We start from the raw sequence: 15,000 nt of genomic DNA, 5'->3' as shown, positions 1-15,000 counted from the left end.
TTTCCTGCTGTTGAGACGAAGTTTCTCCAGGAATCCTTTTTGCTCCTTCTTATCATACCCGTATATTTGTTCCTCTCAACACGGAATCTTTCCCCTAGGTACTTCACTTCCTCCTGTATATTCATTCTTCTCGCCCTTGCCAGCTGTTTTTTGCAAGTATACATTTCCTTTCTTTGCCTAGACAACTCCTCATTCCACCAGGGAACTCGTAATTGCCTGTTTTTTATTTTTGGCATTGATCTCTCGCATAAGCTTTGTATTTTCTTCGTCAATGCTTTCGCAGCTATGTTTGGTTCCTTTTCCTTTAGTGACTCCACAAAACTGTCACTTATCTCTTCTTGAGCCAATTCCAGCAACTTATCCCAGTTGGCTTTCTTTAGGTTATACCCCATTTTTCCTGTGATCTTCCTGCAACCATGCTCGTCACTTTTGCCTTTGACCTGCACATTGATGAGGCTATGGTCGCTTATATTGCAGTCCGGCGACACTGTCCATGTTATCTCCCTGCTTAGAAGGTTTGATGTGACTAATGTCACGTCAATATTTTCTTGTCCTCGACTTGTAAAGAAAGTCGCATGACTGTCCTCACAGTTAAGTATATGCAGATCATTGGCACAAATAAATTCCTCCAGCACTTTTCCTCTATCATCAGTTCTCTTTGAAAACCATGTTTCCGAATGGGCATTAGCATCCATGACAATTAACACTTTTTTGCCCCTCAATGCATTTAAAACCGTTTCCAAGTTTCTTAGAAACGGTTCAATGTCCAAGGAGCATTGGCAGTATACATTTACCACATATATCTCCTCAAACTGTGTTCTTATTTGTAAAACAAGATTGTGAGGAGTTTCTGCTATTTTGACTTGGAAGACTTCTAAATTCTTATTAATTATTACCGCAGCAACCCAGGGCGTTTCTGCATCCGGTTGTAACACCATCAAGCCAGAGGTGTACCCTCTGACTTTGCCTTTGAATGAGTAGGGCTCTTGTATGCATAATATGTCTATTGCCTCTTGTTCAACAGTTTTTAACAGGCTTGCTGCGGCTGCAATCGATCGTTGCGCATTTATTTGGCTAATTTTTAAGTCCAGTCTAGTTTAGACTTATATATATCTAACTGCTTAGAATATATTGGGCAATTTCCACTCCTCACCGAATGGTTGATTGCTGTCCTCTTGGCCCGAACGCAGTTAATACACTTTATCTCCTTTGACTTACAGTCCGCTTTCACGTGACCTTCGTCACCACACGTCTCACAGACGTGCTTTGGTGCACTACAAACTTTTGCTATGTGTCCATAGCCTTGGCATTTAAAACACCTCGTTATTCCAAAGTACTCTTTCACTCTGCTTGTGCTCCATGCTAAGTACACCCTTCCTCTATCAAGTAGCTCCTTATACTCGTTCGCAGGAACGTCCACTATCCAATTCACTTTCCCATGCTTATTCTTGAACGCATGTCTGAAAGCAATTCTTTCATCAAGGCACTTGATTTGTGCTTCACTCTTTCCCCGGAAGTTCTTGCTAAGCAATTCTTCCTTTAGTTCCTGCGGCGTAAGCTCAGAATCCACATCATATATGATGATTGATGGGCTCAACTTTTTTGGCTCCTCTACCCTGAGATCAATATTGTTCAGCGACGAGCGCTTTAACATTTCAACGTCGTCTCTTCCATCTAACTCGACTATAAGTCCTCCCTTTCTCATCTGCCGTACGTTCCTTATTCTCAACTTGGAGCGTTTGTCTCCAAGTTCTTTAAAGACAGTTTTCTTAATTTCGTCATTTGTTCTTTTGTCACCCTCCTTCGTGGGTTTGATCAAAAGAACATTTTTGTCCTCAACGGGCTTTTCGCTTCTGTATGAAGCTTTATGTGCTTTATGTTCTGTCGCTACTGGTCTTTCCGCACTCGCCACTTGTGCATACGATATAGACTGCGCCCTAGGCGCACATGCTTCTATTGTCGCCAGCTCGACCTGTAATTTCTCATTCTGTATTAGAGCTTGATAGAGCTTTCCTTCAAGGTAAGACCATTTAGCCATTATCTGCTTAATGGTGCTCTTAGACATTTTATTCCCATCTGTGAGAAGAAAACTCTCTAGTTCCGCCCTTCCTTTCTTCATTTCGTCCATTAGTGACGGGCACGGCGGCTCACTCACCAACGGACTGTCTCCTCTCTTTCTCTTCAGCTTCCCCTTGCCATCATCTTGGGAAGGACCTACTTCTCCTCCAACTTCAATTTCCATCACCTCCGCCTCTTGCTCCACCTCGTCTGGTTTTTTGTTTTTATTTTGAGTTTGGTTTTTAGTTAATACATCCATCTTAGTCCCACGAGCGTGGTCGGAAATGATGTCCGCCTAGGCAGAGCCGCCTTGCCTAGGTAAGCCTGCTTACTCAGGGGGGTCGGCAGGTACCCTTGAGGGATCGTTTACGGCCACGCCAGCTTTACGTCCCCGCGACCATGCAGCCCTCGGCACGATGCCTTCCACCTTAGCTTGGGACGGGCCGATTCTTAGACAGATCCATCACCTTGAGCCACTCTGGCTAGGTTAAACCTGCCAGGGACCACGTCCCCGCCAGCACAGCCTCAAGGATCACCTGGACTCAGTGCCCCACCACCATGACAAGGCGATCGACCTTCGGGTGGAGTAGATAGGGACAACTAGTGTCTTGAACTCTAGATTAGCACCAAGTGCGGTTCATCGGCCAGGCTTTCGCCTATTCCGGAGATGTTGAATACTGAGCGAAAACCACTGCGAATGGCACTGACCTGGAAAAACCCCCCCGTCACCTTCTCAGGATCATCCGAGGAGAAGACCGTCCCATACGGGAAGCGACCCTTTGGCCGTCGCTCCTGCCCTCCTCCGCTCGGCGTAAAAAGATACAAGGAGCATTGGCTTGCAGGAGCGACGTTACCAGCGGGGACCACGAGGAGGCGGGTCGCCAGCAGAAGGCTCGGTCTCTTGCGGGCTTCTGTGACGGAGATTACCTAAGAACCCCCGCCACAGAAGAATTAGGGCCACAGTAACACACTGCCGTGGAACGACAGTGCCCGCGTGGTCACTGTGGCCCACGCGATGGCTGCTTCGGTGTTGCATGGTTGCTCATCTTCTACTTCTGCGTATAGCGACCATTTGGTGTTCTCTACTTTTGAGGACGCTGGTCGCAAAGTCTGAGAAGGTTCTATAGATCTCTTTTTCGGCTAGCTGTTTCTTGGTGCAGGGCCATGTCTTCCCTTGGGATTCGACGTGCTGTACTAGTATTCCTCTTGCTTCAGTGAATTCCTCGCAGTCATAAATGATGTGTTCCACGGTGTCTATTTGACCACAAATACATGTGTCTGTTTCTGATAGATTAAACCTTTGTAGTTTACTTCTGATGTCGCCATGTCCCGTGAGAAGTTGTACTACGTAGTGGTTTAATTTGATCCAGTCCGCGTTTAACCGTGTTCTTATATCGTTGAAAAATTGGTACGTTAGACGCCCTTTCGTGGATATATCCCAACGTTGTTGCCAGAGATTAAGCATTTCCTCGTGTATATCTTCCGATATTTGGTTTAATTGTGCCTCATTTCCACCTGCAATGCTCTGATATTGGAGATTCCCAAATGCGAAATCCTCATTTTGTTTTAGGTGGTACAGTGCTCTTCTCTTCCCCAAGAGTAGCTCTATTGGGGGTGTTGCCGTTACTACAGCTATTGCGTCTGTGGAGACTGTTCTGTATGCCTTAGATACACGCAGCAGCGCGTATCTTTGCGTACTTTGCAGTCTCTTTATGTGAAATGAGCTCAACTTTTCTGACCATGCAGCAGCACCATATGTGATTATGGGGACGAACACTCCTTTATACAGTGTTCCCAGTGTCTTACTGTTTAATCCCCAGTTTGCTTTGGCAACTTGTGCTAAATCGTTGAAGATCTTTTTCGCCTTTTCGCAAATGTAATTAATGTGTGTTGACACATTTAATCTGAGCCCGAACTTGATCCCGAGGTATTTCACTGTTTCCGCATTCTTCATTGAAGATTCCTGAAGTCTGATCGTCGGTGGTCTTCCAAAATTCAGAAAGCCTTTTACTAAGATCATTTCCGATTTGGAGGCCGATATTTCCAACTTCTGTTCGCTTGCCCATTGCAATATTATTGCAGTTGCAGCGTTTGCTTTCCGTTCTATTTCTAGCCTTGAGTTACCCCTGATAACAACGGCAAGGTCATCAGCATATGCAACTACGTCATATGCTTCTGCCGCCAGCAGTGATAGCAACTCATCAAAAACGAGGTTCCATAATTGAGGACCGAGTATCGATCCTTGTGGGCATCCCTTATTCGCTGTCTTCTTAATAAATGTGTACTCTGACGACATTTGTACTGTTCGTTCAGACAGGTAGCTCTGCGTTAACTTGTATAGATTCTTTGGACATTCCCTTTGCCCTAGATTACGTAGTATGCTAGGCCACCAGACGTTATCGAAAGCTCCGGTAATGTCAAAGAGCAGTGCGTATGCATATTTTTCTCTTGTATTGTTGACAATTCGTTTTAGTTCCATAACTGCATTTTCAGTTGACCTTCCTTTACGGAATCCAAACTGTCTATTGGATGTACAGTCATGTTCATTGAATATGCTGTACATACGCTTAGCCATCAGCTTCTCTAAGATCTTTCCAAGTGCCGGAAGCAGGGTAATTGGTCTATAAGATTTTGGGTTAGACTCGTCTTTATTTTCTCCCTTTAAGAGAATTCTAACATTACCCGCTTTCCATTGCTTTGGAAAGATGCCGTTTTCAAGGCAGCCATTGAACAACGCTGTCATCTCATTGCTGAGTATGGGCCAAGCGTGCTTAACGACTTCATTTTCAATAAGGTCCAATCCTGGAGCCTTCTTGTGCTTGATGCTTCTTATTACGTTCCCAATTTCTTCAGTGGTGAAGCTGGGTGCGTTCTGTGTCTCAGGACGCTGATGAACTTCACGCCGAGTCCTTCTGTGCTGTACAGTTTCCGTTGATGTTATATCATCCGGAATTAAAGTGTTGAGAAGCTTGGCTGCAGTTTGGTTCCACGTCAACGTTTGTGTATTTCCATCCTTTATACTCTGAAGAGCCTACTCGATCTTCATTTTCTTCATTAGAATTTTGTAAATGATGCCCCATGGATTCTCGTTTCCTTCTCCAGTGACGAATTTGCGCCAGCTTTCGGCTTTTGCCGCCCTAATCGTCGATACATATCTATTCCTCAGGATATTGTATGACTGCCTGCGTTCCATCTTCAATGCCTGGTTTATTGTTTTCATATAGAGACGTCTAGCCCTGCATACTCTGCTTCTAAGGGTAGTGAGCTCGTCGTTCCACCAGGGAACTGATTTGAAGAATTGCTTTTTCTTTGGGATACTTTTCTCACAAGCCTCGATTATAATGGACTCAACTTCTTCAGATAGTTCTTGGGGATGTAAGCACTCAATGCTAATATTACGAAATCTTTGATTCCGTGCTATCTGAAGATTATTGATGAAGCTGTCCCAATTAGCTCGTTTTATGTTATATCTCCCTGTCTTCATATTGTTTAGTCTCTCTGTATTGAGGGAGATTTCAAATGTGATCACTCTATGATCACTTGTAACAAAGTTTGGATTTACAAGCCAGTTGTCTATCTTGTTGAAGCAGGCTCCAGAAGCTAGCGTCAGGTCTATATTTGATTGTCCTCGAGCATTAGCGAATGTAAAGTGCCGTGATTGCCGATTTACAATGAATAAGGGGTGCTGCGAGATGAAATCCTCCATCGCCTCACCTCTGGTGTCTGACAATCTGCTGTGCCATTGTGGAGAGTTCGCATTTGCGTCCAGGCAAATTACGATTTCCTGTCCTCTTAAGGCCTGCATTATTAGGTCCAAGTGCCTCAGATATATTTCGATTGGTTCACACCATTGCAAATATGCGCTTACCAGAAAGAACCTCTCTCTTTCTGTGCTGATTTCAGCACACACTATGTGTGTGTTGCTTAGTTGTTCTATTTTAAGCACATTTATATATCTGTTTATTGGCACTATTGCTGATTTAACACGGTCCGATGTTGTGATCGACGCAATCTCCTTCCTGTCCGTTATCACACGGGTTGATATGCCTAGACCACAGATAACATTTCTGTAACTGTAGGGTTCTTGTATGAGGAGAATGTCGATGTTTTTCTCAAATGCCAATTGTCGAAGTTCATCCATGACAACTTTGGCGCCTTGTGCATTTACCTGTGCAACTTTTAGTCTTATGGTTTCATTATATGAACCTGTTGGACTATCGTTGTCCATAATCAACTTTAGTTATGTAGTTTTCAAGCGCTGCTCGATATGCTGGACAAGTCTTGGATCTGGATGAGTGATAGCATTTCCTCCCTGCCTTCTTGCAGTTTACGCAGGTGGGACTTTGCTCTGCTTTGGGAGTAGATAGGGACAACTAGTGTCTTTGAACTCTGAGTTAGCACCAAGTGCGGTTCATCGGGCAGGCTTTCGCCTATTCCGGAGATGTTGAATACTGAGCGATAACCACTGCGAATGGCACTGACCTGGAAAAACCCCCCCGTCACCTTTTCAGGATCATCCGAGGAGAAGACCGTCCCATACGGGAAGCGACCCTTTGGCCGTCGCTCCTGCCCTCCTCCGCTCGGCGTAAAAAGATACAAGGAGCATTGGCTTGCAGGAGCGACGTTACCAGCGGGGACCACGAGGAGGCGGGTCGCCAGCAGAAGGCTCGGTCTCTTGCGGGCTTCTGTGACGGAGATTACCTAAGAACCCCCGCCACAGAAGAATTTGGGCCACAGTAACACACTGCCGTGGAACGACAGTGCCCGCGTGGTCACTGTGGCCCACACGATGGCTGCTTCGGTATTGCATGGTTGCTCACCTTCTACTTCGGTAGATAGGGACAGAGGGAATCTCGTTAATCCATTCATGCGCGTCACTAATTAGATGACGAGGCATTTGGCTATTTTTTTTTTTTTTTTTTTTTTTTTTTTTTTTTTTTTTTTTTTTTATAGTTGGAGAAATGCGTTACGCATACCGGTCAGGTGTTGTTGACCGGTTATGTGGGACTCTCCCGTTCACAGGGCATACCCACTAAAACTCCAACTTGTATTATGCCTGAGATGGCAGGCAGTACCAATAGGCTGAGTACATTTTTCCCTTCAGCCTATTCCTGTTCTAGGAACGGTGTTCGGTCTGACAGACGTTGTCCGGTTGAATCTCCAGAAGCCGCTGAGCCCTCCTATCAGGACTCTGGTCGAGATGATCTTCAACTCTTCCTTCTTGAGAATGTCCTTTTCAGTCAGATCGTTGGCAGATGAGACACTCCATACTCCACGGTACGAAAGTGTGGCTGTTGTGAACGATACGTGGTCTACTCCGTATCGGCTCTTGATGGCACTTTCCAGATTTATATATTTGTTGCACTTATTTTTGTGTGCTTCATTGAGGTCCATACTTTCGCCTACAATTTGCACGTCAATGACGAGAGCTGTCGTGTCTTTACTTGAAATAAGGTCGGGTTTCCTCAATCCCACGTCGGTGTTAAAGTGGGGTTCTTCGTCGACCCTATAGGACTTGTTTTCCAATGCTCTTTTCAAGTAAGCTGCTACGGCATTGTGTCTCTCGATTCGGGCTTTATGGGTTCTATGGCAATGCTGGAGAACGTGGTTTAATGTCTCCACAGCATTGCAGCCCGCTCTGCAGTGACGGTCAGCTATGCGACCACGCGCTGTTCTGGACCTCGTTGGTAGCGCGTTAATGCGAAGCTTCATCATATTGATGAAGTCTTTCCCGCTTACAAAGCGGTTACCTTCCGCTACCCACTGGTGTTGTTGTGGGACTTTGCGAGACTCTTTGAGTCCTTTACCATCGTTTGAGCTATGTAGAAGTTTAGCCCAGCGTTCAGCGAGTTTCTCGGTAGTGTCTATGTCAAAGCGACCCTCAGTTAGTCTTCTGATTGTCCGTTGAAGTTCAGAAGTGAGGTAGGTGGAAGTTGTTTGGTCCACTCCAATAAATTTTTGCAATCTCCGCCTTCGATGTAACGGCATTAGCCACCTCATAGATGGAACTGATAGGCCACCATCCTTGACACTAGCGTGGAAAAAGGCGTTTGGTGTGTCGTGTGGTAGACACAACCATTTCCTGACCGCAGCTCTGGTTATAGTGTCTATTTTCTTAAGCCTACTAAGCGTAGTGCTTCCCAACGTTAGGAGGTGGTAGAGTCCTGGAAGAACCAGGACACGTAGGGCAAATAACCTTTGCTGCGGCTTTAACGGTGCCTTGGTTAATTTATTTACAGCCTCTTGCAGCTGTGTTTCTGGCTTGGTCACCGTAAGTCCCTCTGGTGTAAAAGGAACTCCAAGATATTTCCACTCGCTTTCTCTTTTGAGCGATGGTAGTTTGTATCCTCGGCACTCAAATTGCGTCTTAGCATCGACCACAGATTTCTTGATATGTGGAACATTTCTTAGAGCCACTGTAAACGACTTGGACGCATTGATGTAAAGCCCACATTTTGCTAGGAAGTCAGAGGCTTTGTCGATAATGGTCTGTAGGCCCTTTGGTGTAGAAGCCAAAAAGATCATATCGTCGGCGAATATTAATGCGTTATAGGCGATATCGCCTATTTTAACGCCGATCTCAGGTGGTAGTCGCCGAAGGAGTCTATCAATCACCATGTTAAATATAATAGGTGACAAGGGGTCCCCCTGCTTGACTCCACATGTTGGTGTGATGCTCTCTGACTCCCAGCCGTCACAAGTCAGTGTTGTTGAGCATCGATGATATGAGTCCATAATGTAGTTGATCATGGGCTTGGGCAGACCCATGATCCCAAGAGTGTCTCTGATGGTTTTGTGTGAGACTGAGTCGAAGGCTTTTGCAATATCGATCGATGCCATATACAGTGGTTTGAAATGTTGCCTGTGGTAGCGCAGTATCATGTCTAGGTCGAAAATGTTTGATGCACAACCGTCGGTCGGAATGAAAGCCTTTTGCCTCTTATCGAGCAAAACCAGTGCAGTTAGGCGCCTAGCCATTATTTTATGGAAGGTCCTTGTTAGAATAGATTGGACCGTTATGGGCCTGTAGTCCTCAGGTTTCGGCGCACCATCCTTTTTAGGTATTAGCGTTGTGCGCGCTCGTAGCAGATGTTTTGGCAGTTTCCCACACAGTATAAAAAGATTGAACATCCTACATAGGATATGTGTTGGGACTGCCTTCAGTTGCCTGGTTGTTAACCCATCTGGGCCCGGGCAGGTGGTAAGCTCCGGGAAGGATTTAATAATTTCGTCTGGGACCACAGGTTGCCATAAGTCCATAATTTCTGGTCGCTCGCGCTCTTTATCAGGGGATTCGTCGGTCCCATTTGTCATTGTGGTACGCCAGAAATTGATCATGTCGCGTTTGGCCGGAGGTTTATCTAACGTTTTACTTTTAAGAATTATTCTTGCACAGTTGCAAGGATTCTTATTCCAGGCCTTCTGGGTTCTGGCGTACTCAATGCGTCTCGCCTTTCGTTTTGAAAGCGGACGGTTTGTTGCGCATTTAGAGGGTTTAGGCTTTTTCCTAGGCTTGATAGGAAATGCTTGAAGAAGATAGATCTCTAGTTCTTCATAGATCTTTTCTATCGACCATACGGCTATGTTCTCGCAGATCCGACCCAAATGATCTGCTTGGAATTGAGAGCCATCTAGAGGCTCGAGTTGACCAAATAGCTTTTGGATGGATTGCAGTAAGCCACCATCCTGTGGGATAGGTGTTTCCCCAACGTCTTGGTTTTGTGTCAACTCATTTTGTTCTTCCGTCAATTCCTTGATTATTTCTAAGACTGAATCTTTGTGCTTTTGGTACTTCCTCTGTCCTTTTATGGACTCAAGAGTTCTGTGAGGAAATAATGGCATTAAAGCTTGATTAATAAATCTGACTCCATCAAGAGTGAGATGCGCCTCCTGCCGTGCCAGGAGCGCTTGTTCTTCGGCACTCCACGGTGCCTTCTTGGGGTCGATTTGTTCGACTTGCCTCTCGTCGTACCAACTTTTGTGTGTACGCTGTTCATGTACACCTCTGCCCCTCGAGGTGGCGAAGGACCTTTCACAATTCGGAAACCGGCAAGAGTATGACTCGACCGGATTAACGCCGTCAGAATTTGTCGGACCGGATGAGCCTGAGGGCCCTCCGGTTATATAGGTTTCATCCGAGGATTTTCTATATATTCTTGGGCCGACAATTACGACCTAGTGGGCTGGCAACCCTAAAAGGTCGGTGGTCGCAGAGGCAGCTCTTAGTTTCCCCCCCGGAGGGGGTACTTATGGCGGGAACCAGCGAAGAGGCGGCTGCTTGCTAAACTATGATCCTTAAGGACTGGTCTCGGATACTAGACCGGCAAGCCGGTCCGACACCTCAAGCGACCGCCTTAAGAGAGTCATAGTTACTCCCGCCGTTTACCCGCGCTTTTTTGAATTTCTTCACGTTGACATTCAGAGCACTGGGCAGAAATCACATTGCGTCAACACCCGCGGGGGCCATCGCAATGCTTTGTTTTAATTAGACAGTCGGATTCCCCTGGTCCGTGCCAGTTCTGAGCCGAGCGTTGAATAGCGGCCGAAGAAACGACACGCGACGGCTGAACCGACGCGGAAGCCTCGCAGCAAGGAAGATCCGCGGGAGGCCAAGGCACGGGACCGAGTTCGGATCCCAGGACGTCGACCGAAGTCTAAGACCCTTCACCTCGCCCAGGCCCGGCACGTCAGCCAGACCCGCTTCCCGACCAAGCCCGACACGCCCCGCTCCTCAGAGCCAATCCTTATTCCGAAGTTACGGATCCAATTTGCCGACTTCCCTTACCTACATTAATCTATCGACTAGAGGCTCTTGACCTTGGAGACCTGCTGCGGATATGGGTACGAACCGGCGCGACACCTCCACGTGGCCCTCTCCTGGATTTTCAAGGTCCGAGGGGAATATCCAGACACCGCAGCAACTGCGGTGCTCTTCGCGTTCCGAACCCTATCTCCTTGCTAGAAGTTTCCAGGGAACTCGAACGCTTATACAGAAAAGAAAACTCTTCCCAGATCTCCCGACGGCTTCTCCAGGTCATTTTGGGTTACCCCGACGAACACTCAATGAGGGCCCGGATGTTAAACGGTTCCGCTGCCGGGTTCCGGAATAGCAACCGGATTCCCTTTCGCCCAACGTGTGTATGTCTCTTTTTTTATCTTTCAATTTATCTCTTTGTATAATAATATGTTTGCAGACATTGATTTTAGGACACCACATTTGCATAGGATTTCTCTTAGGGCTTAGGATCGACTGACTCGTGTGCAACGGCTGTTCACACGAAACCCTTCTCCACGTCAGTCCTCCAGGGTCTCGCTAGAGTATTTGCTACTACCACCAAGATCTGCACCGACGGCGGCTCCAGGCAGGCTCACGCCCAGACCCTTCTGCGCACACCGCCGCGACCCTCCTACTCGTCAGGGCTTCATGGAGGACGGTCACCAGTAATGGCACCGTCCCTCCCCACTTGCCGCTGACGGCAGAGTATAGGCGCGACGCTTCAGCGCCATCCATTTTCAGGGCTAGTTGCTTCGGCAGGTGAGTTGTTACACACTCCTTAGCGGATTCCGACTTCCATGGCCACCGTCCTGCTGTCTTAAGCAACCAACGCCTTTCATGGTATCCCATAAACGTCGACTTAGGCGCCTTAACTCTGCGTTTGGTTCATCCCACAGCGCCAGTTCTGCTTACCAAAATTGGCCCACTTGGCACTCTAATCCGAAATCTCGTGGCTTCAATGAACCAAGCAAGCCAGAGATCTCACCCATTTAAAGTTTGAGAATAGGTTGAGGTCGTTTCGGCCCCAAGGCCTCTAATCATTCGCTTTACCAGATGAGACTCGCACGCGTCCCCGAAGGAACGGAGGAGTGAGTGCCAGCTATCCTGAGGGAAACTTCGGAGGGAACCAGCTACTAGATGGTTCGATTAGTCTTTCGCCCCTATACCAAGTTCCAGCGATCGATTTGCACGTCAGAATCGCTACGGACCTCCATCAGGGTTTCCCCTGACTTCGTCCTGACCAGGCATAGTTCACCATCTTTCGGGTACCAACGTGTACGCTCTAGGTGCGCCTCTTCTCGCAATGAGAACGAGACGCCCCGGGAGTGCGGAGCACTATGCAGCGCCCATCCTCCCTCGGCCGACGCAAAGGACGACCTTCACTTTCATTTCGCCTTTAGGTTTACTCATCCCAATGACTCGCGCACATGTTAGGCTCCTTGGTCCGTGTTTCAAGACGGGTCCTGAGAGTACCCAAAGCAATAGCGCCGCCGACAGGTAATTCAAAGCTTGGCCAGTCCGAGGGCTCCGCCGGCTAACAGCTGGCCAGGCCCGTGAACGGGAAAGACGTCCGTACCACAGGGCAAACAAAGCTGACCGAGCTTGCGGCGGGCCTGACGCACCGTTCGAATGAGAAGACTGGTTGCGGCCCGATACCATCTGGGGAACACCGTCGCGCAGCCGGTCGGGTCACCGAGGGTCCGTCGCGCACGCACAAGGCGACGCAACGGTCTAACCGCCCGGGCCGTAGACCGACACGCAACGGGTCGCGACGTCCTACTAGGGGAGAAGTGCACGTCTACGTAGCCGGAACGTTCGCCGTTGGCCGTAACATCCGTGCGCCCTCCTTGCGGAAAAGCGTCGGACACCCCTTTCGGGGTTTCGCGCACCAACGGGAGCCAGCATTTGTCGACGATGAATCTCCCCTTTCGAACTTTTGGGTTTCTCAGGTTTACCCCTGAACGGTTTCACGTACTCTTGAACTCTCTCTTCAAAGTTCTTTTCAACTTTCCCTCACGGTACTTGTTCGCTATCGGTCTCGTGGTTGTATTTAGCCTTAGATGGAGTTTACCACCCACTTAGGGCTGCATTCTCAAGCAACCCGACTCTAAGGAGAGACCCTCCCGAGACGCGCACCGGTCGCTACGGGCCTGGCACCCTCTATGGGTAAATGGCCCCATTCAAGATGGACTTGGACGCGATGCAACGTCACGGGATAAACGGATCCTCCCGAACACTACATTTCCCTGCGGCAGTACCGCGGGATTCAGTGCTGGGCTCTTTCCTGTTCGCTCGCCGCTACTAAGGAAATCCTTGTTAGTTTCTTTTCCTCCGCTTAGTAATATGCTTAAATTCAGCGGGTAATCTCGCCTACTCTGAGGTCGTCGTATACGTGTTAAATATATATCACACACGTAGAGTGATATATTTTATATATGTGTAAAAATGACGAAAGAAGCTGTGGCGTAATCCTCGTACAACGGGGGCACACAACCGAGAGAAGCGGACCAGGCAGAGTGTGTGAACGAATGTTACGAGAAATGGGAAATGAGAGAGAGACTTGAGATCATGTTCGATGCGTCGTCCCAACTTCGCCGTGTGCCTTCGGAATATGTTGTCGTAACGCAACAGCAGCGTTTCCAAAGGTAAGGAAGCTCCTCGTCATTCGCCAGAAGTGATCAGCGGAGAGTAAGTCACATCGTCCTTAATGCGCCACACCAAAGCATCTTCGCGTCTCGTTTAATTCGATCTAAAGGAGAGAGACTCTCGCCAGGCGACTGCCGGTATGGTTTAACGCCCGTCCGCTTGCTTTTTGTATAGCTTTCGTGGACTGGACGACCGGACTTGACGCGCGGTCTCTCTCGGCGATCGACTAACGCGAAGACATGGGGCGACCGGACGCTGCTACCTTTCCACCTCCTCCTTCTAGGAGAGAAGTCATCCCTATGTGATGAGTCATATATATGGCGGCTGTGTAAGCCTCGCCAAAGAGGATTCAGGATACAGAAACAAGTTGTAGTACAACACAACACATTCACGGAGCCACAAACGACTCGACCGAAACGTGGCCGGGGAAGATGCATCCCGGAACTTCATCGTTTCGACGAATGAGTGCCTCCTTTTCGCGTTGTTCCTGCAACAAGACGATCCCTCTAGAATCCCCGGGGCTCTGTTTCTCGTCATACATTTCTTCACCACACTACACGGGTGGGGTATACGCGATCTCGTGTTCATGCTCACTCGCACACCCTTTCATTGTCCTTCTCTGTAGTCTCACGACAAACTCTCTTGTGTGTCGTTGCGGGTTACGCACGCCTCTTTCTTACACGCATCATTTCAGACTACGTCGGGAGCGCGGATGAAAACTCGCACGAAAAGCGAACGCTGTCTGTTAACAATCACGAGGGTATCTGGCGAGACACGGAGGCTGGTCGATGATCGTACGTCCGCGCGCTTGCGTCCGGAGCGGTGCACATACACGCACGGGCGGTCGACAAATTAAGCGACTCACGACGCCGTGTGAAAAGTAGCACTCACGCAAGTCCGGAACGACAAAGCAACGACGATGACGACGATGTCTCCAGTCATCTGCCGTGTACACACAACCTTCTTCCCTCCATGACGTCTAGAGCGTATTCTCGCTTGTTTTCGTGCGACCGCGGCAAACGCCGACGAACGGTCCAACAATCGCTCGTACGTGACACCGAGATGCCAACGTAAGCAGTCTTAAGGTTACGTGAACGACCCTCAGCCAGGCGTGGTCCAGGAATTGTATCCGTGGACCGCAATGTGCGTTCGAAATGTCGATGTTCATGTGTCCTGCAGTTCACACGTTGACGCGCAATTAGCTGCGTTCTTCATCGACCCACGAGCCAAGTGATCCACCGTTCAGGGTTGTATTTTAATATTCTGTGTTCATGTATATATATATATCATACTCGTATATAGTTCTCGGGTTCGGAAGAATCCGAGACCCGCGCCTCCAACTAGCACACGGTCGATGGAGGTTCGGGCGTCGCGACACTTCGTCCGAACGTAAGATACGAACGAACGAAAGTGACGACACAGGGGTCTCTGGGATGCGGTTCCGCACGGAGACCGCCACGCAATTGCGAACGGTTCCCGTAACGGCCAGGCGTAGAGTACATTTAAAAACCTAGGATCAC

At 48.3% G+C, this 15,000-nt stretch overlaps 1 non-coding gene across 1 annotated transcript; it reads right to left on the bottom strand.

Moving 5' to 3' along the window:
* Positions 1-14,575: 14,575 nt before the first annotated feature.
* Positions 14,576-14,730, bottom strand: LOC143187747 (5.8S ribosomal RNA). The gene has a single exon (XR_013003276.1). It is a non-coding gene; the product is annotated as a 5.8S ribosomal RNA (ribosomal RNA).
* Positions 14,731-15,000: the final 270 nt, after the last annotated feature.

The sequence above is a fragment of the Calliopsis andreniformis genome, unplaced genomic scaffold (assembly GCF_051401765.1).
Source record: "Calliopsis andreniformis isolate RMS-2024a unplaced genomic scaffold, iyCalAndr_principal scaffold0212, whole genome shotgun sequence".
Lineage (NCBI taxonomy): Eukaryota > Metazoa > Arthropoda > Insecta > Hymenoptera > Andrenidae > Calliopsis > Calliopsis andreniformis.
This window is presented reverse-complemented; position numbering and strand designations above follow the sequence as displayed.